Raw genomic sequence first — 22,600 nt, 5'->3', positions numbered from 1 at the left:
GAAGGAGACTAATTCAGTAAGTGCTTGGGCTCTTGTTACTAAGCATGAGCCTGATGCTAGGAATACAAGGGTGAAACAGAACCAGCCCCTCCCTCTCATCTTCCCTCACCTAGTGGAGGCCCTCTGGAACAGTGGCTAAGTGATTTAGAGTATGAGATAGAGTCAAGACTTAGGTTCCAACCGCAACCAGGCTGATCAGTTAGTGTGACTGGACATTACTATACTCCTCTATATTGGTTTCCTCAACTAATGCCGTCCTTAACCCTTTCCCCCACCCCATGAAAGTAATTAGGACCATAAAACTCTTTGTGGGTATTTTTTTTGGTCTTTTGAGGTAGGGTCTTGCTGTAGCTCAGGTTGATGTGGAATTCACTATGTAGCTCCGGCTGGCCTTGAATTCACTGCAAACCTCTGCCTGGGAATCAAGATTTGTGTCACGTCCAGTGTGGTATTGTTTTTTTGTGAAATAAAAAATTACTGGGCTGGGGAAATGGCTTAGTGGTTAAGGCACTTGTCTGCAAAGCCAAATGGCCGGGGTTCAATTCCCAGGGACCCATGTAAGCCAGATGCAATGGTGGTGCACACATCTGGAGTTTGTTTGCAGTGGCCGAAGGCCCTGGTGCACCCATTCTCTTCTGTCTGCCTCTTTCTGAAGTAAATAATTAAAATTAAAAAAAAATTACAAAGGAGACTGGGAAAATGGCTCAACCTTTAAAGGTGCATGCTTGTAAAACTACAAGGGTAAGCTGGATGTCAAAGATGGAGCAAGTGTCTGACATTGTCTAGCAGCAGCAAGAGGCCCTGGCATATTTATTGCCCCTCACCCCTGAACAAATGTAAAAGAAACAAGGGAGTTTATTTAATAACTCATTTTGTTAGTGCTCTGGAGACACCTGCTGTGGGTACATTTGGCAATGTCAGGACAGATTGGGCACAGTAGTAGGTACAATCCAGAGATAATGCGAAACATGCTACAGTGTGCCAGGGAACACCTCACCATGAATTACACAGCTAAAACTCCAGTGTGAGGGCCAGGTTTGGGAGTTGACTCCTCATTTTGTACTTTGCTGGAACCTAGTCTTTGTGTTTGACCCACTACTAGTTCACCTGTGGCTTCAAAGCCAGAATCCTCGTTATCCCCAAGTTCTTTTCCCCTCACCTCTAAATTCAACCTACTTAAAACACTACACAGGCCCAACAGCCCTGTTTCTTCCCATTGCTGCTGGCTTCGTTCAGGACACCATGCTTTCTTGTTTAGATAATCGTAGTTTGTTTTTTTTTTTTAACAATAGTTGGAATTCTTGTTTTCATTCATACCACATACTCCTCCTGACATTGATGAGGCTGGAATGAGTTATACTCTTGGGGCTTAATCCCACAGTTTCAAGTGCCTGAAGTACCTTCCTCCCCTCTGGCGAATTGTGCTCATCCTTTCATCTGAAATGTCACTTAAGTTTCCAATGCACTCCTCAGGATGTTCATAGTGACTTCCTTATTGTATCTTCTGTGACTTTTGCACTTTTACTATCTAGCAGAATCTTCAAAAGCTCTCAGTGGGTGTTGGGTACCTTTCACTTTCTGGGACAAAGCCCCTGACCAAAAGCTGCTGATGGGAGGGGAGTTTTATTTTGGCCTACAGTCTCAAGGGGACACTTCATGATGGCAGGTAAGTATGACATGATCAGAAATTGGACATCACCTCTGCTACAGTAGTAGCAAGAGGGTGACCCTGTCTGGCAAGGGGGAGCGGACTGACACTCATAGCACACTGCCGACACGCCTCCTGCAGGGCTTCACCTCCCAAATTGCCACCAGCAGGTGAACAAGCATTCAGAACCCATGGCTTTATGGCGGACAACTGATTCAAGCCACCACAGTGGGATCATATCATTTTCTTGCTTAACCAATCTCTGCAGACCCATTATGTTTTATTGTTCACTACAGTTTAGATACATTAACTTTTTGTTTTAAATTTATTTTTATTTGGGGGGGGGTGGCACACCAGGCCTCTAGCCACTGCAAACAAACTCCAGATGCATGTATCACCTTGTGCATGTGGCTTATGTGGGCCCTAGAAAACGGAATCAGGGTCTTGGGCTTTGCAGGCAAACACCTTAACTGCTGAGCTGTCTCTTCAGCCCCTATATTAGCTTTTTGAAATTGCCTCAGCATGCTGTTTATTGCTTCATAGCTACTGCACACATTTTCGCCTCTAAATTTTTGCTCTTCGATGTTTGTACAGCTCTTCTCAACCTGTTTCATTATCACCTTATGAAATCCACCCACCCTTGCTCCATAATTGCTTCATTATTGGTTCAGCCTTCATATTATAGAGTCACTGGCTCTCAAGTGTCCGTTCTGTAACCACTAGTTCCTTGGGCTGTAGCACAGCGACTGGCACATGCCCCCGGCTCTTGTGGAGCCCTGCGGAGTTGGGGAAAGTGTGTCTTATGAATGGCGGAAGGTGAAGAAGTCCCTGAAGTTAGCAGTGCTGCACCCGGGAGTCTTAATCTTTACGCTGCTCTCCAGAAACTTGAGACCATGGAGGGAAGAGCAGATCACCCAGCTCTTAAATGACCACTTCTTGGCAGGTGTAGATCACAGACATTCTGCTGGGATCAAATGAAGATTGCTTTCATTTTTTCTTTTTGTTTTTTCGAGGTAGGAGGGCTGGAGAGATGGATCAATGGTTAAGGCATTTGCCTGCAAAGCCTAAAGACCCAGGTTTGACTCCCCAGTACCTATGTGAAGCCAGATGCACAAGGTGGCACATGCATGTGGAGTATGTTTGCAGTGACTAGTGGCCCTAGAGCTATTCTCTCTCAAATAAAAAAGAAATCATAACAAATTTTTAAAAAGTAAGTGGAAAAGCAAGAGGTCACCTGATGCCAACATTTGGCCTTCACACCCATACATACATGTATGCATGCACCACACACATATGCAAAATAAAAGTTCTTTGCCGTTATGATCTAGTGTTAATATATGCCAGACATGCTAGATACATTATGTTTACACTACAGATAGTTACTGTGTGTCATGTACTGTGCCCTGGTAATGAGAACACAGCTGACTCAACTCTGGAGTAGTTAGTGAGGCCATGGGCCCAGAAGTTGTAGAAATAAAGAGCCATGTTTTATTATTATACAGAACTATGCCTAAGGACCTTATGTTCTGTAGTACCTTGTTTAAAATTTCATGCTGTTAACCACTAAAGTTATAGGCTGCATCTCATAAAGGGCAGTGGCAGCCACTGTTACCAGCAGCTATGTGCCAGGTATTTATATATATTGATTCTCTCAAAGACTGAAGGTAGTTGCTGTTATCACCTGAAACTGAGCCACAGGAGTCAGGTAACCTGCTCTGCTGGTACTTGGGCCAGATATGTCTGTCTCCTAAGTCTCTGCTCTTTATATTTTCTTCTTCCCTTTTCTGAGTGTAGCAATTTCTGCATGATATCTGTTCACCCAGATTTGTACCTCCTCTCGAGAGGAAGCCCTAGGTAGTACAGACTTGGGATTCTGGGCCTAGCCTTGCTTTTGAATCAGCCAGTCAGATGTTACTCCCGTAACAGGCCTTTCCTTTTCTGCCTTTCTCGCATTTGCTGCACAGGCTGTGGCTGTTGCCCATATGTGTGCTTTGTAAGCCTTATCTCAGAGGGCATCCAGCAAAAGCTGCTCATCTACACTGGTTGAATTTCACCGCAGCTGGTAACTGCATCCTCGCTCTTGACCCCTCACCGGTACTGTCTGTGTCCCCGGTCCTCTCCCTTCCGTGCACACGAACACTTTCTCTTAATGTTACAACTTGAAAAAAAAGAAAAAAAGAAGCACCTTTTGTTTGAGCCAGTTATATTTTCTCCTTAGCTGATATTAGTTTTCTTGTTTTTATTCAAACATACTTCTAAGTGTTTATACCTATCTATTTTCTCTTTTAAAGCACTTTTTATATTTTGTAATGAAGGTATGAAACATTATTTGCATAGAAATGTCTTAAAGGATGTAATAAGGATGCAAAACAGGTTATTTGTATAGGAGTGTCCAGAGATACATTCAAAAGTGGTAATACAAAGTGTGTTCCTGAATGGGAGATTTTTAGGTGAAAAGTTTTGTTTATATACTAACTTCTGCAATGAACATACCCTACCTACACACACTGGTAAAATAAAAAAAGATTTCGTGTTCTAGAAAATTTACAGTGGCTCTTACAGTTACAGTGATCCATTTTGTGTTGTTTTTCTATCACATAGGCTATGAAAATTTTATTTTATTTATTTGGCAGAGAAAGAGGGGGGGAGGAGAGAGAGAGAGAATGGGTGCAGCCACTGCATACGAACTCTAGACGCATGTGCCACCTTATGCATCTGGCTTATGTGGGTCCTGGGGAATGGAACCTGGGTCCTTTGGCTTTGCAGGCAAGTGCCTCAACCATTAAACCATTCCTCCAGTCCAAGGCTATGAAATTTTATTTTACCCACGCAAATCCAATGTTTTCATTATTTCAGCATTTAAATTTCTTTAAAAGTTTTTTTTTGGTTGTTTGTTTGTTTAGAGCGAGGAAGAGAGAAAGAATGAGTATGGCATGCCAGTGTCCCTTGCCACTGCAAACACACTCCAGACTCCAGAACCTGGACTGGCAGGCCTTGCAAGCAAGGGCCTTTCTGAGCCACCTCCCCATCTACAGCACTGTTTTATAATACATTTTTAAAACTTATTTATTTGAGAGAGGGGGAGAATGAGGCAGAGAGAATGGACATACCAGGGCCTTTAGCCACTGCAAATGAAGTCCAGATATATGCACCCCCTTGTTTATCTGGCTGTATGTGGGTACTGGGGAATTGAACCTTGGTCCTTTGGCTTTGCTGGCAAGCACCTTAACCGCTAAGCCGTCTCTCCAGCCCAACATTATTATTCTGAAAAGCATCTTTTCCCTTTGATTGAAAATTAGTATGCCATATTTTTACTGGGGGGATATTTTTTTGAAGAAGGGTTTCTCTAGCACAGGCTGACCTGTAACTCACTTTGTAGCCCATGCTGACCTTGAACTAGTTCATGGTGATCCTCCTACTTCAGCTTCTTCAGCACTGTAATTAAAGGTGTTTACCACCATGCCCAGCCCATAGTAAGTTTTTTTTTTTTTTTTTTTTTCCCGAGGTAGGGTCTCACTTTAGCCCAGGCTGACCTGGAATTCACTACATAGTCTCAGGGTGGCCTTGAACTCACGGCAATTGTGCTGGGATTAAAGGCATGTGCCACCATGCCCTGCTTCATAGTAAGTTTTCAATAAAAATTTTTAAGCTTTAAAAAAGGTTTTATGAGAGGGAGAGAGAACTGGCGCACCAGGGCCTCCAGCCACTGAAATTGAACTCCAGATGCATACGCCATTTTGTTCGCATTTGTGACCTTGTGTGCTTGCATCCATCTTGTGTATCTGCCTTATGTGGGATCTGGAGAGTCAAACATGAGTCCTTAGGCTTCCCAGGAAAATACCTTAACTGTTAAGCCATCTTCCGCCCTATAGTAAGTTTGTTTTTTTAAGGAATATTTTATTTATTTATTTGAAAAGAGAGAGAAAGAAAACAAGAACACAGGTACCTAAGGCCTGTAGCCACTGGAAATGAGCTCCAGATACATGTACTACTTTGTGCATCTGGCTTTACGTGTACACTGGGGAACTGAATCTGAGTCATTGGGCTTTGCAGGCAAGTGCCTTAACTGCCATCTCTCCAGCCCCCATAGTAAGTGTTGACAATCAGGTAGCCCAAGTGTTTTATTAACTTTGTTCTTTTAAACTATTTTCATTATTTTTAGGTACTTATTTTTGTTGATGTTTGAGACAGGGTCTCACCATGTAGCCCAGACTAGCCTGGAATTCTTTAAATAATCCTAGGCTGAGTGCAGAACCTTGTGCATGTGTAGGCAAGCACTACACCACTGAGCTAACTTCCCGTCCGAGCCTTGAACTCTATCCTCTTGCTCCCGAATGTTAGGACTGTAGCTATAACCCACGACATCTGGATGTCCTAGATGCTTTTCATTTTTATTTCTACTTCAGAGTTAGTTTGTTAATTTCTACAATAAAAATCTCTGACTTTTGTTTTTCAGGCAAAGCCTCACTCTAGCCCAGCTTGGCCACAGCTTACTCTGTACCCCACTGGCCTTGAACGCATGGTGACTGATCCTCCTCCCTCACAGGCTTGAGCCACTATGTCTTGTTTTCTACTGAGATTTAAAAAAGCTTTATCCTTTTATAAAAATATGGAATGCTTCATGAATTTGTGTGTCATCCTTGTGCAAGGGGTATGCTAATCTCTGTATTGTTCTAATTTTAGTCTATGTGCTGCCAAAGTGAGTACATTCTACTAAGATTTTGATACAAATTGAGTTCTCTCTCTCTGTAGCTGCTGGCACTTTAAAAAAGTTAAGTATCCTACCCCATCTACAGTCTCCCTTCCAGATCACATAAATATTTCTCTAAGTTCAAAGCATCCTCAAATAACTTGTGAGATTAAGTGTAACTCTATGCCTCACACCTCCAATGTTCACTGTGGCTTCTGGGGCATCCATATGGATGGCGTGTGGTGTGACAGCCGCACTATCCACATCACTGTGATTCTCAGTGTGTTTGCACTCTTACTGTCATCTCACTCATTCTTTCATTCCTCTACGAAACCACGCCTCTGCATCTCTGGAAGTCTACCTAGGGAGCCAGAAACTCCTTCTGGTCCAACAAGCTTTCCTAAACATTCCCTTTTATAAAAAAAAAAAAATTAATTTATTTATTTGAGAGAGAAACAGGTCAATAGAGAGCAAGGGAGAGAGAGGATGGGCACGCCAGGGCCTCTAGTGATGCAAACAAATGCATCTGGTCTGTGTGGGTCTGCAGAATTGAACCTGGGTCCTTGGGCTTTTTAGACAAGTGCCTTAACTGCTAAGCCATCTCTCTAGCCCCAAACATTCCTTTTACTAAAAAGTAGATCATAGATGAAGAGCCTTCTATTCTACTAGTTCAAGCTATTTAAAATCTAATTTAATATTCTATAAAATAATGATAGGTGATATTGTGTACCTCTTATGACACAATGCTGTATACAGATTTATTTCATGAATAAGTTTCATGAATTCATCATCATAGCAATCCCATGAAATAATTATATCCATATTTCACAACTGCAAACTGTGACAGTGAGCAATAAAATTAATTTCTCAAGGCCACTGAAGTACTGAGAGAGAAGGCCAGCAAGGGCATCCAGGCAAGCAGAACCCAGAGATAGAGCCTTAGGTGACAGCTTCATCTTAGGTAGCTCATGGGCTAGAAGCTGGGCCCAAGTCCCTGTTGCTACTTTATTCCACAAAAGATATTCCAGTTTCTGTCCTTTTTTTTTTTTTTTTTTTTTTTTTGGTTTTTCGAGGTAGGGTCTTACTCTAGCCCAGGCTGACCTGGAATTCACTATGGAGTCTCAGGGTGGCCTCAAAGTCATGGCAATCCTCCTACCTCTGCCTCCTGAGTGCTGGGATTAAAGGCATGCGCCACCACGCCCAGCTCCAGTTTCTGTCCTTTCTTTTCCCCTTCTTTCTTTTTTCTTTCTCTCTCTTTCTTTCTGAGGCAGGGTCTCACTCTAGCCCAACCTGACCTTGCCTCAAACTCATAGTGATCCCTTTACCTCAGTTCACCAAATGCTGGTATTAACAGTGTGAGCCATCACACTCAGTTTCTTCCTGCTGCTACTGTTTTAAAATTTTTTGTTTATTTATTTGCAGGCAAAGAGATAGAGAGGAGAAAGACAGAGAAAGACTGGGTGCGTCAGGGGCCACTAACCACTGCAAACAAACTCCAGATGCATTGCGCCCCTTGTACATCTGGCTTATGTGGGTACTAAGCCATCCAGCCCCTGCTTCTTCTTCTTCTTCTTCTTCTTTTTCTTTTTCTTTTTTTTTTTTACTCTAGCCCAGGCTGACCAGGAACTCACTATGTAGTCTCGGGGTGGCCACGAACTCCTACCTCTGCCTCCCCAGTGCTTGGATTATGAAAGGCATGCTCCACCATGTCAGACTTTTTATTTATTTATTTGAGAAAGGGAGAGAGAAAGGCAGAAAGAAAAAGAGAATGGGCACTCCAGGGTCTCTAGCTGCTGTACCTCTTGTGCATCTGGCTTACATGGGATCTGGAGAATTGAATCTGGGTTCTTAGGCTTCACAGGCATACACCTTAACCACCAAGCCATCGCTCTAGCCCTGATTTGCTTACTTTTGAAGCAGGGTTTTGCTATGTAGCCCAAACTACCCTGAAACTAGCTATCTATGTATCTGGTCCTGGGATTACAAGTGCTCACTGCTGTGTTCAGCAGTCTCTTCATCAATCCTTGTCATCATTGCAGGAAAGTACATGCTGCCATATGGACAATGTGTCCATTATTAGTAATATACTCTGTAATGACAATCTCTGTAACAATCTCTAAACATCTCCCAAAGATTGTTTTCCTCTTTAAATTATAGACTACTCTTAGAAGTTCTTCTGGGTCAGGTGGTGGCATACTAGCCACACCAAAGCAGCCCAGGGAGGGAAATAAACAGAAACACAGCAAAATACACTCTTCTACTGAAAAGCGAAGGTGTATACGTTATTGTCAACCATAGCACAGAAACAGGAGAGACCAAGACCTTCCAGAAAGGAGGAAACCAGCCAGAATCCTACATAACCGCCATCAGCCATGATTTGCGAGCCCGCCTGGCCAGGGGCACAGGGCTGCAGGAGCAGAAACACAGTGAGGGGATTTTCCACTCACATCAACCTCCTCGCAAAGGCGAGAAACCTGAAAGGGAAGACAGTGGAGACCAGCTGAGCAGCTACCGAAGGAGAATACAAACAGGAACATCTGAGCAGCTCCAGTACAACTCCAGGCAACCTGCAAAGTCTCCCATACCCCGACTGTTAGTGCCATGAACGTCTGAAGAACTCATTCACCCCTGGCCACCAGGCACTGAGAGGGATCAAGGTGGGCACCAGCATTGGTGAGACTGGAAGCCATCCCCCAAAGGTAACAGGACCTACTTATACGAAGCCAGATCCAGAGGCTTGAACTGGAACTGGTTATCTTCCTTTCCATGTCAGGAAAGTTTATGTATTACACTTGAATGATATATTTGTGGTTGCACTTGTCAAATAAGCTGTATTTTAGTGTTGCCTATTGTTGCTTTAACATTTCCTGACTTTTAGGGCCTCTGTCTTTTTCTTCTGTCATTATTGGGGGCAGGGACTGACTGGCCCAAGGCTGACTTGGAACCTGTTTCAAACTAGAAATCTCAGCCTCCTAGTTGACAGGATTAAGGGTGTGGGGCAAACACATCCTTAGGGACTATGACTTTGTAAGAGAATTTGGTTGTCATAATATCTACTCTTGCATAAATACTCTGTGCTGTTTTTCATTGAATGTGTATATTGTTAAGTTAAAATTTAGAACTGCCCTGTATGTTGTTCCACTCAGCCTACTTGAATACTCTCATAGCAGGCACACCCAATACCTAGGGTCACTTTTGGAGTTTTGAGTCTTAAGAGCCACACCTAGCACCTTAAGCTCCTACCCTGAAGATAGATAACATCAGATTGATTGATACATCTAATGATACTGCAGATAATTAGAGTATCCAAGCATTAAATCGCTACATTATAATACAAGAAACACAAAAAATCAAGACAATATAAATCCACCAAAAAGTATTAATGCATCAGAAATGATCTCCAGTGACACTGATTTAGAAGAAATGCCTGAGAAAGATTTAAAAAGAATGATTATAAATATGTTCAAGGAAATCAAAGGAATCAAAGAAGACACAGGACACCACTTTAATGAAATGTGGAGGTAAATACAAGACATAAGTAAGGAAATAGGAATAATAAAGAAAAACCAGTCAGAAATACTAGCAATGAAGAACACAGTCAAGTGAAATAAAAACTGCAGAAAATTTCACCAGAGAATGGATGAAGGAGAGGACAAAATATCTAAACTAGAAGACCAGGTGGCAGATCTAATACAGTCCAACAAAGAGAAAGACAAACTCATAGGAAAGTATGAATGGGAATTTCAAGATATTTGGGAAACTATGAAAAGATCAAACAAGAATTCAGGGTATAGTAGGAGAAGAAGAATTTCACTCCAAAGGCATAGTAGGTATTTTCAACAAAATCATAGAAGAAAACATCCCCCAAATTGGGAAAGAGATGCCAGTGCAGATACAGGAATCCTTTAGAACACCAAACAGACAAAACCTGGAAAGAACCTGTCCTTGCCACATTCTAATTAAACTACCAAACATATAAACCAAAGAAAATATAGTGAAAGCAGTTAGAGAAAAAAATCAAGTCACATACAAAGGCAGGCCCATCAGGATCACAGCAGATGACTCAACACAAATTTTCAAAGCCAGAAGAACCTGGAGTGATGTATTCCAAGTTGTGAAAGATAACGGTCAACCAAGGTTACTTCATCCTGCAAAGCTATCCATTCAAATAGATGGAGAAATAAGGGCATTCCATAACAAAAGCAGGGTAAGGGAATACTTAAAGAAAAAAACAGCTCTAGAGAAAATACTTGACAGGATCCATGCCGAAGAGAAAGAAAAGCACACATATAAGAAACCTGGAAAAAATAAACCATATTCACATACTAGTTAATACAAGAGAGCAAAGGTAAAACCAAAAGAAATACAAAACAAGAATAGTGGTAAAAATAAATACAAACCTTTCAATAGTACTTTTTATTTTATTTTTTTTTGTGTGTGTGGTTTTTCGAGGTAGAGTCTTACTCTGGCTCAGGCTGACCTGGAATTCACTATGTAGTCTCAGGGTGGCCTCGAACTCAAGGTGATCCTCCTACCTTTGCCTCCCAAGTGCTGGGATTAAAGGCGTGCGCCACCACGCCCGGCCTTCAATAGTACTTTTTAAAAAAAATATTTGACAGAGAAAGAAAGAGGGGGAGAGAGAGAATGGGCACACCAGGGCCTCCAGCCACTGATTCTGGCTAATGTAGGTCCTGGGGAATCGAACCTGGGTCCTTTGGCTTTGCAGGCAAACTCATTAATCACTAAGCCATCCTTCCAGTCCTCAATAATAAGTCAGTATCAGCAGTCTCAATGCCACAACCAAAAGACATAAGTTTGCAGACTGGGTTAAAAAGCAGGATCCTTCAATTTGCTGCCTTTCTAGAAAGGCTGGACACTCTTAGGGCAAAATGTTGGAAAACAGTGTTTCAAGCAAATGGGTCTAGAAAACAAGCAGGGGTTACAATCCTAATATCTGACAAGATAGACTCCAGTCCAACATTAGTTAGGAAAGAAGGAACGTCACTTATATTGATTAAAGGCCCCTAACAGGAGGTCATTGCAATCTTTTTTTCTTTTGATTATATTACTGTTTTATTTTTATTTTTTCCCATTTGAAGAAGAAAATTAATGTTTTTTACATTAATAAGCCTTTCTTCATGCAAATACAAACAAGTTTAGTTGAAACAGAACTTTGAGATTACAGGACATAAGTCTCCCAAGAAGAAACAGTGTGATCCTGCTAGATAATATATGGCATTCTTTGCTTTGCTCTTTATTTCTCCATTTTAATGGGAAACAAGCTTCACCTTATTGATAAATTATTTGTTTCAGCTATAGAATTCATATGGTTAATTTAGGGTTCCATGCTTGCTAGAAATACAGGTGCATGGGGGTAATGTACTGATCTTTTTTTTTAATTTTTATTAGCATTTTCCATGATTATAAAAAAATATCCCATGGAAATTCCCTCCCTCCCCCCACTTTCCCCTTTGAAATTCCATTCTCCATCATATTACCTCCCTATCTGCAATCTTAAACATTTATGCACCTAACTAACATGAGGGTTCCCAACTTCATCAAACAAATGCTATTGGAACTAAGGTCACAGATAACACCAAACACAGTTATAGTGGGTGTTTTTAACACTCCACTCTCATCAATTGATAGGTTATCCTGGCTAAAAATAAACAGAGATGCACCTGGAGTAAATGAGGTCATAGAACAAATGGATGTAACAGATATCTAAAGGACATTTCATCCAAATGCTACAGAATACACATTCTTTTCAGCAGCATATGGAACATTCTCTAAGATAGACCATATATTAGGACACAAAGCAAATTTTAACAAATACAGGAAACCTGAAATAATTCCTTGCACTCTGTCTGATCACAATGGGATTAACCTACAAATCAATAGCAAGAAAAGCTCTAGAGCACACACAAAATCATGGAAACTAAACAATACACTACTAAATGATGAATGGGTCACTGATGAAATCATGAAGGAAATTTTAAAAAATCATAGAATCAAATGATAATGAGAACACAACATACCAAAACATCTGGAACACAATGAAGGCATTCCTAAGAGGGAAATTTATAGGCTTAAGTGCCTATATTAAAAAATTACAAAGGTCACAAGTAAACAACTTAATGCTTCACCTTAAGGCCTTGGAAAAAGTAAACAAGCCAATCCAAAAATCAGTAGATGGGAAGAAATAGTAAAGATTAGGGCAGAAATTAATGAATAGAAACAAACAAAAAAATCCAATGAATCAATGAAACAAAAAGTTGGTTCTTTGAAAGGATAAACAAGATTGATAAGCATTTAACATATCTGACTAAAAGAAAGAGACACAAATTAATAAAATTAGAGATGAAAAAGGTACCATCGCAACAGACACCAGAGAAATTTAAAAATCAGCTGGGCTTGGTGGTGCATACCTTTAATCTCAGCACTGGGAGGCAGAGGTAGGGGGATTGCCATGAGTTTGAGGCTGGCCACCCTGAGATTACATAGTGAATTCCAGCTCAGCTTGAGCTAGAGTGGGACCCTACCTTGGAAAACCAAAAGAAAAAAAAAAAAAATCATAGGGACATACTTTAAGAATATATATTCCACTATGTTTGAAAATTTGAAAGAAATGGGTTATTTCCTTGATTTATATAACCTACCTAAATTAAATCAAGATGAGATTAACCAGTTAAATAGACCTATAACAACTATGGAGGTCCAAGCAGTTATATATATAAAAAAATCTCACTGGGCGTAGTGGCACATACCTTTAATCCTAGCACTCGGGAGGCAGAGGTAGCAGGATCACCGTGAGTTCAGGCCACCCTGACAGTACAGAGTTAATTCCAGGTCAGCCTGGGCTAGAGTGAAACCCTACCTTGAAAAACCAAGGGGGGGGGGGGGAGAAAGGAAAATCTCCCAACCAAAAAAAGTCCAGGTTCAGATGGATTTACTGGTAAATTTTACCAGACTCATGGAAGAACCAAAGGGGAAAGTGTGGGTGGGGGGAGGGAGGGAATTACCATGGTTTTTTTAATAATCATGGAAATTGTTAATAAAAATTAAAAAATAAATAAAAATTTAAAAAATAAAAAAAATAAATTAAAAAAATAAAAGGAAGGAATTTTATCAAACTCCTTCTATGAAGCCGACATTAGCCTTATACCAAAACCAGACAAAGATCAAACAAAAAAAGTATAGACCAATCTCCCTCATGAACATAGATGCAAAAATTCTCAAAAAACATTGGCAAACAGAATACAAGAATATATCAGAATTATCATTCACCCTGACCAAGTAGGCTTTACCCAGAGATGCAGGAATGGTTCAAAATATGCAAATCAATTAATGTAATACATTATATAAATGTACTGAAGGACAAAAATCACATGATCATCTCATTAGATGCCAAAAAAGCATTTGACCAAATCCAACATGCCTTCATGATAAAAGTTGTACAGAAGGGCTGGAGAGATGGTTTAGCGGTTAAGGCATTTGCCTGCAAAGCTAAAGGACCTAGGTTCGATTCTCCAGAACCAATGTAAGCCAGATGCACAAGATGACACACACATCTGGAGTTTGTTTGAAGTTGCTAGATGCCCTTGTGCACCCATTCTCTCTCTCCTTCTGTTTGACTCTATCTCTCTCCAATCAATCAAACAAAATATTAAAACTACAATAATTACAACATTGTGCTGAAAGTGTAAGGGTAGCCAAGTCAAAAAAAAAAAAAGTTATACAGAAACTATGAATAGAAGGAACATATCTCAACATAATAAAAGCTGTTCATGACAAACCTACAGCCAACTTAATACTAAATGGGGAAAAACTTGAAGCTTTTCCACTTAAACTCAGGAACAGGACAAGGGTATCCACTGCCCCACTTATATTTAATATAGTACTGGAAGTCTTAGCCATAGCAATAAGGCAAGAGACACACATAAAAGGAATACAAATTGGAAAGGGAGAGATCAAGTTATATTATTCGCATATGACATGATTCCATACATAAAGGAGCCTAAATATTCTACCAGCAAACTGTTAGAGCTGATAAACCAATAAACACTTATAGCAATGTAGCAGGATGAAAAATAAACACACAGAAATTAGTAGCCTTCCTATATGCTAACAACAAACACACAGAAGCTGAAATTCGAGATTCACTCCTATTTGCAATTGCATCAAAATAAATAAATAAATAAAGTGCCTTGGAATAAACCTAACCAAGGAAGTGAAGGATCTCTGCCTTGAAAACTTTAAAACACTCAAGTGAGAAACTGCAGAAGACACCAGAAAATGGAAGGACAACCCTTGTTCTTAGATTGGAAGAATCAATATTGTGAAAATGGCAAGCTTAACGAAAAGCAATCTACACATTTAATGCAATCCCCATCAACCTTCCAGGGGCATTCTTCATGGAAATAGAAAGAAAAAATTCCAAAATTCATTTGGAAGCACAAAAAAAACTTCAAACATCTAAAATAATTTTGAGCAACAAAAATAAGGCTGGTGGGTAACACCATATCTGATGTTAACCTCTATTACATATTATATTATTGATTTAACCTGTATTATATTAACCTATATCACAGTAACAAAAACAGCATGGTACTGGCACAAAAACAGACACGTAAGTCAATGGAACAGAATAGAGGACCCAGATATAAGTCTGGGTAGCTATAGCCACTGATCTTCGACAAAAATGCCAAAAATACTCATTGGAGCAAAGACAGTCTCTTCAGCAAATGTTGCTGGGAAAACTGGATATGTATTTTTAGAAGGATGAAAATAGATCCTTATCTCTTTCCATGCACAAGAATTAAGTCCAAATGGATCAAAGACCTGAAACACTGAAAGTGCTAGAGGAAAAAGTAGGGGAAACCCTTCAACATATTGTTCTTGGCAAAGACTTTCTGAATATAACCCCAACTGCTCAGGAAATAAAATCATGGATCAATTTCTGGGATCTCATGAAATTACAACCCTTTTTCTTTCAAGGTAGGGTCTCACTCTAGCTCAGGCTGACGTGCAATATTCACTGTGTAGTTTCAAGGTGGCCTTGAACTCACAGTGATCCTCCTACCTCTGCTTCCCAAGTGCTAGGATTAAAGGCGTGTGCCAACATGCCTAGCTGAAATTACAAAGCTATTGTACAGTAAAGGACACTGTGAAAAAAAGCAAAGAGGCAACATTCAGTTTGACTGGGATGACAGTTTGAAAAGACTTCATACCCTTTAAAATGACCATATCCACTGGGGGGATTAGCCTGAGGCAATGTTCCCCACCCTACAGAGACTGAAGAAGGCCTTCCTTTGCTTCTGGTAATTTACAATGAATTCCTATAACCCTGCTGAGGAGGCCCTCAGTAGAATCAGGGTGGGGGAGAAGGGATATAAGAGTACAACCATGTTATAAAAAATAAATAGGGGGCTGGGCGTGGTGGCACACGTCTTTAATCCCAGCACTCGGGAGGCAGAGGTAGGAGGATTGTCATGAGTTCGAGGCCACCCTGATACTACATAGTGAATTCTAGGTCAGCCTGAGCTACAGTGAAACCTACCTTGAAAAAATAATAAGTAAATAGGAGGCTGGAGAGGTGGCTTAGTTGTTAAGGCACTTGCCTGCAAAGCCAAAGGATCTAGGCTCAACTCCCCAGGACCCACATAAACCAGATGCACAAGGTGGCACATGCATCTGGAGCCCCTGGCATGCTCAAATTATCTCTCTCAAATAAATATATATTAAAAAAATAAACAAAATTTAAGAAGATTATAAAAATTAAGACTGATTACTATTCCCCATATTCATCCATTTACAAAGTTTATCAGGTTTCCTAATATATTTCAAAAAATATTTTCATCTTTATTAAGACAACTTTATGAAAATAATTTTTTTCTTTTGGTTTTTCAAGGTAGGGATCTCACTCTGGCCCAGGCAGACCTGGAATTCACTGTGTAGTCTCAGGGTGGCCTCAAATTCACTGTGACTCCCCTACCTCTGCCTCCCAACTGCTGGGATTAAAGGCGTGTGCCACCACGCCCAATATGAAAATAATTTAATACAACCAGATTTCTTCATGAACTTTCCTCTTAAGACATTTTTCAATTGGAAGAATCAATATTGTGAAAATGGCAATCTTACCTAAAGCAATCTACACATTTAATGCAATCCCTATCAAAATTCCAAAGGCTTTCTTCATGGAAATAGAAAAAACAATCCAAAAATTCATTTGGAATCACAAAAAACCTCGAATATCTAAAATAATACTGAGCAACAAAAATGAGGCTGGTGGTATCACCATACCTGATTTTAACCTATACTACAGAGCCATAGAAACAAAAACAGCATGGTACTGGCACAAAAACAGACATGTAGATCAGTGGAACAGAATAGAGGACCCAGATGTAAGCCCAAGTAGCTATAGCCACCTGATATTCGATAAAAATGCCAAAAATACTCATTGGAGATGAGACAGCCTCTTCAGCAAATGGTGTTTTGAAAACTGGATATATATCTGCAGAAGGATGAAAATAGATTCTTCTCTCTCGCCATGCACAAGAATTAAGTCCAAATGGATTAAAGACCTTAACATCAGACCTGAAACTCTGAAACTGCTAGAGGAAAAAGTAGGGGAAACCCTCCAACATATTGGTCTTGGCAAAGACTTTCTGAATACAACCCCAATTGCTCAGGCAATAAAACCACAGATTAATCACTGGGACCTCATGAAATTACAAAGATTTTACACTGCCAAGGACACAGTGAAAAAAGCAAAGAGGCAACCTACAGAATGGGAAAAAATCTTCGCCAGCTATATACCTGATAGAGGATTAATATCTAGGATATACAAAGAACTCAAAAAGTTAAATAATAAGGAATCAAACAAGCCAATCAAAAAATGGGCTATAGGGCTGGAGAGATGGCTTAGCGGTTAAGCGCTTGCCTGTGAAGCCTAAGGACCCCGGTTCGAGGGTCGGTTCCCCAGGTCCCACGTTACCAGATGCACAAGGGGGCGCACACGTCTGGAGTTCGTTTGCAGAGGCCGGAAACCCTGGCGCGCCCATTCTCTCTCTCTCCCTCTATCTGTCTTTCTCTCTGTGTCTGTCGCGCTCAAATAAAAAAAAAAAAAAATTAAAAAAAAATGGGCTATGGAGCTAAATACAGCATTCTCAAAGGAAGAAATACGAATGGCATATAAGCATCTAAAAAGATGTTCTACGTCACTAGTCATCAGGGAAATGCAGATTAAAACTACATTGAGATTCCATCTCACTCTTGTCAGATTGGCCACCATCATGAAAACAAATGATCATAAATGTTGGCAGGGATGTGGAAAAAAAGGAACCCTTCTACACTGCTGGTGGGAATGAAATCTGGTCTAGCCATTGTGGAAAACAGTGTGGAGGTTCCTAAAACAGCTAAAGATTGATCTACCATATGACCCAGCTATAGCACTCCTAGGCATATATCCAAAGGACTCATCTCATTTCCTTAGAAGTACATGCTCAACCATGTTTATTGTTGCTCAATTTATAATAGCTGGGAAATGGAACCAGCCTAGATGGCCCTCAACTGATGAGTGGAAAATGAAAATGTGGCACATTTATACAATGAAGTTCTACTCAGCGGTAAAGAAAAATGAAGTTATGAAATTTGCAGAAAAATGGACGGACCTGGAAAGGATTATACTAAGTGAGGTAACCCAGGCCCAGAAAGCCAAGCGCCACATGTTCTCTCTCATATGTGGATCCTAGCTACAGATGACTGGGCTTCTGCGTGAGAATGAAAATACTTAGTAGCAGAGGCCAGTAAGTTAAAAAGGAGACATAAAGGGAAGAGAAAGGAAGGGAGGAGGATACTTAATAGGTTGATATTGTATATATGTAATTACAATGATTGTAATGGGGAGGTAATATGATGGAGAATGGAATTTCAAATGGGAAAGTGTGGGGGTGGGGAGGGAGGGAATTACCATGGGATATATTTTATAATCATGGAAAATGTTAATAAAAATTAAAAAAAATAAATAAAAGGCATTTTTCATATAAGAAACCCAAATTACTTATAAAAAGCCACTTCAATGCTAGAGTGGTTAACAGTGTTTGCTGCTAGCCAGGTGTGGTGGCACAAGACTTCAGTCCCAGCATTTGGGAGGCTGAGGTAGGAAGACTGCTGTGAATTCCAGGCTAGCCTGGGGCTATAGAGTGAGTTTCAGGTCAGCCCAGGCTAGAGTTAGACTCTACCTCAGAAAATAAAAAATAAAAAGCTGGGTTTGGCCACACAATCTATAACTGGGTCAGAAGGGATAGAGCAGGAAGTGGACTTACTGACAGAATGGCAGCATCGGGCTGAGGGAGAAACCCATCTCAAGAAAGTTTCTAGCTGCCAAATGCAGGTCAAGGCATATGTATCTCATACCCCACACATTAACACCCCACTGCATATACTCTATACATCCCTCAGCCCCCAAACTGCAAGCTGCTTTGACAACAGAAAACAGTAAGGAAGACATGTGGGAGCCTGTTTTCTTTTCAAAGGTTGCTCCTCCTCATCTCTGGTTCCATGTGCTATTCATCATCTTTAGAACTAAGTTTTGCTTAAAGGCTTCCAACCCCAATCATCAACCCAAGGCCAGCATTGAGGAAGTTCCCCTTTGTGACTTGCCAAATTATGGAATTTTTAGTTTTTTTTTGATCATTTTTTTCTTTTTTTCTTTTTTTTTTAAATTTTTTAAAATTATTTATTTATTTGAGAGCAACAGACACAGAGAGAAAGACAGAGGGAGAGAGAGAGAATGGGCGCGCCAGGGCTTCCAGCCTCTGCAAACGAACTCCAGATGCGTGCGCCCCCTTGTGCATCTGGCTAACGTGGGACCTGGGGAACCGAGCCTCGAACCGGGGTCCTTAGGCTTCACAGGCAAGCACTTAACCGCTAAGCCATCTCTCCAGCCCCGATCATTTTTTTCTTATTTGACTAAGCTATATTAGGAGTTTCATAGCGGTTTCAAAATTAACTTCTGCTGCCGCTGCTGCCTATAATTTAGCTAATATGCTCTCAGGATTTTTGTTTTCTTTTTCAAAGAAGGGTCTCACTGTAGATCATGCTGACCTGGAACTTGCTCTGTAGTCTCAGGCTGACACTGAATTTATGGCAATCCTCCTTACTCTGCCTTCCGGCCTCTTCTCTTTATTTATTTATTTATTTTTGAGGTAGGGATTTACTATAGCCCAGGCTGACCTAGATTTCACTATGTAGTTTCAGGCTGGCCTCGAACTCGTAACTCATGACGATCCTCTTACCTCTGCCTCCTGAGTACTGGGATTAAAGTCATGAGCCACTGCACATGGCTTTTTAATATACTCTTCGTCATAGCTGATAATATGTTAAAAATGAGTTTATGAATATAATTAGAGGTATTTGGAGTGATTTCTTTTATTTATTTATTTTTAATTTTTATTAACATTTTCCATTATTATAAAAAAATATCCCATGGTAATTCTCTCCCTCCCCCCCACACTTTCCCCTTTGAATGGAGTGATTTCTATCTAGAAAATCTCTATGAAGACATCTGGGAAATGCCATTTCCACCTGTCCTGCATTCAAATGAAACTGGACTCAAAGCAACTTTCGCCTTCATCAATACAGCCTAGTGCTTCTAGTTCCACTTTGAGAACTGTTCATCGAAAGGTGCATCCAGCCTTGGGTGACATCTCACCTCCTCCTGGTCTGTGTTGGCATTCAGTGCCCCAGGTGCTTTTCTACCATGCAGCTCTTAGATAATGAAGGGAGGGGGAACTGGCCTAGAAGCTGGGCATCCCCTTTCTATGCCTCTGCTGTGGGGTGGGGGTCACTTTTGTTGCAATTATAGATACCAGTTCAAATGTGCCCTGGCTCTTGGCAGTAAAATAAGGTTCCCAGTATGTCTCTCCTCCCATACTATGTAAATTTTTTTTTTTTTTTTTTTTTGAGGTAGGGTTTCACTCCAGTCCAGGCTGATCTGGAACTCACTATATAGTCTCAGGATGGCCTCAAACCCATGGCAATCCTCCTACTTCTGCCTCCCAAGTGCTGGGATTAAAGGTGTGGTCTTCTGTATGTTGGGATTACAGGTATGTGCCATAAAGCCCATCTCTTTCATGTTATGATCAGTATCAGTAACTAGTATTTTTCTAGCCCTAAGAAAACACAAAACGAAACAAAGCTGGAGAGATGGCTCAATGGTTAAGACACTTGTCTGCAAAGCCTAAGGGCCCATGTTCAACTCTCCAGATCCCACGTAAGCTAGATGCACAAAGGTGAGGCAAGCACAAGTTTGCAAATGCCCACTAGGTTTGCGACTGTAGTTCAATTGCAGTGGCTGAGGCCCCGGTGCACCAATTCACTCTCTATCTCCCTCTCTCTCTCTTAAAAAAATGTTAGAGGAGGGCTAGAGAAATGGCTTAGTGGTTAAGGCCCAAAGGACCCAGGTTCGATTCCTCAGAACCTACATAAGCCAGTTGTACAAGAGGCACATGCATCATTTGCAAGTGGCTGGAGGCCCTGGCACACCCATTCTCCCCACACCCACCTATTTCTCTCTCTTTCTCTCTCTCTCAAATAAATAAATAAAATATTTTTTTAAAGTTAGAGGAGAAACTTTTTTGTTGTTTATTTTTACTTTTCTTTATTTGAGAGCAACAGACAGAGAAAGAGGCAGAGAGAGAGAGGGAGGACAGGCAGGCATGGGCTCCAGCCACTGCAAACAAACTCCAGATGCATGCACCCCCTTGTGCATCTAGGTAACATGGGTCCTGGGGAACCAAGCCTCAAACCGAGGTCCTTAGGCTTCACGGACAAGCGCTTAACTGCTAAGCCATCTTTCCAGCCCCTAGAGGAGAAACTTTTAAGAAAAAAAGATGATAATGATGATGCCTCAAAAACACTGTTCTAAGACGTGTGTGGAGGCACACACCTTTAATCCTAGCACTTGAAAGCAGAGGTGAGGCTTGCTGTGAGATTGAGGCCAGGCTGGGACTCCATAGTGAATTCCAGGTCAGCCAGGTTTTAAATACTTTATATCTTGTGCATCTCTCCTGTGATCATTCGGCAGATGCAGATAAAATGTAAGCACATACATATTACTGCATTCCAGTAAAACTTTAAAAATACACACTGATAAACTAATGCTGTAACTTTTTCACATCAAAAATATTCTTGTGATATTTTTCAAATTTAAAAAGGTATTCTTAGCTCATGGATTATGAATATGCAGAGACAGATTTGGCTCCCAGAGTTATAGTCTATCAAACACTGCACAAGAGTGAAAATTCAGACCACACACACAAAAAGAAAGAAAGAAAGAAAGAACTAGGCTGGAGAGATGGCTTAATGGTTAAGGCACTTAACCTGTGAAGCCTAAGGACCCAGGTTCAATTTCCCACTACCCACGTAAGCCAGATACATGCATTTGGAGTTCATTTGCAGTGGCTAAAGGCCCTGGTGTTCCCATTCTCTTTCTCTCAAATAAATAAATGTACCAGAGAGAAAAATAGAAACTAAATTATCCAAAATGTGAACTCAAAAAAAATTGAGGGTCTTAGCTGTTAGCGTGTTTGCCTGCAAAGCCAAAGGACATAGGTTTAGTTCACCAGGACCCACATAAACCAGATGCACAAGGTGGTGCATGTGTCTGGAGTTTGTTTACAGCAGCTGGAGGCCCTGGCATGCCCAAAAAAAACAAAATAGGGCTGAAGAGATGGCTTAGCCATTAAGCGCTTGCCTGTGAAGCCTGAGGATCCCGGAACGAGGCTCGATTCCTCAGGACCCAAGTTAGGCAGACACACAAGGGGGCGCACACATCTGGAGTTCATTTGCAGTGGCTGGAGGCCCTGGCACACCCATTCTCTCTCTTTGCCTCTTTATCTGTTGCTCTCAAATAAATAAATTAAAATTAAAATAAAAAACAAAATAATATTTTTTGAATTTTTTTTTACTATTTCAAGTGTTTATTTTAGTTAACATATTATTCCCTCAATGCAGCATCTCACTGTAGCCCAGGATGACTTGGAACTCACTGCAATCCAAGCTGGCCTGGAATTCATGGTGATCCTCTTACGTCAGCCTCCTAAGTGCTGGGATTAAAGACATGTGCCACCACACTGGGCTTTGATTAAAATTCTAACCCCTCACTTTGATTTGGCAGCTTTTAAAAAATATTTTATTTATTTGAGACAGAGAATGAGGCAGGGAGAGAGAGTGGGTGTGCCAGGGCCTCCAGCCACTAC

The 22,600-nt window shown here is 40.8% G+C and overlaps 1 protein-coding gene and 1 non-coding gene across 4 annotated transcripts in view; both read right to left on the bottom strand.

Moving 5' to 3' along the window:
• Window positions 1-22,600, bottom strand: part of Ppp2r3a (protein phosphatase 2 regulatory subunit B''alpha) — a 205,946-nt gene that overhangs the window by 5,160 nt on the left and 178,186 nt on the right. The window lies entirely within an intron of this gene.
• LOC123455641 lies at window positions 6,252-6,355 on the bottom strand. Its single transcript, XR_006634030.1, has one exon. It is a non-coding gene; the product is annotated as a U6 spliceosomal RNA (small nuclear RNA).

Source organism: Jaculus jaculus, chromosome 17, assembly GCF_020740685.1.
Source record: "Jaculus jaculus isolate mJacJac1 chromosome 17, mJacJac1.mat.Y.cur, whole genome shotgun sequence".
NCBI lineage: Eukaryota > Metazoa > Chordata > Mammalia > Rodentia > Dipodidae > Jaculus > Jaculus jaculus.
This window is presented reverse-complemented; position numbering and strand designations above follow the sequence as displayed.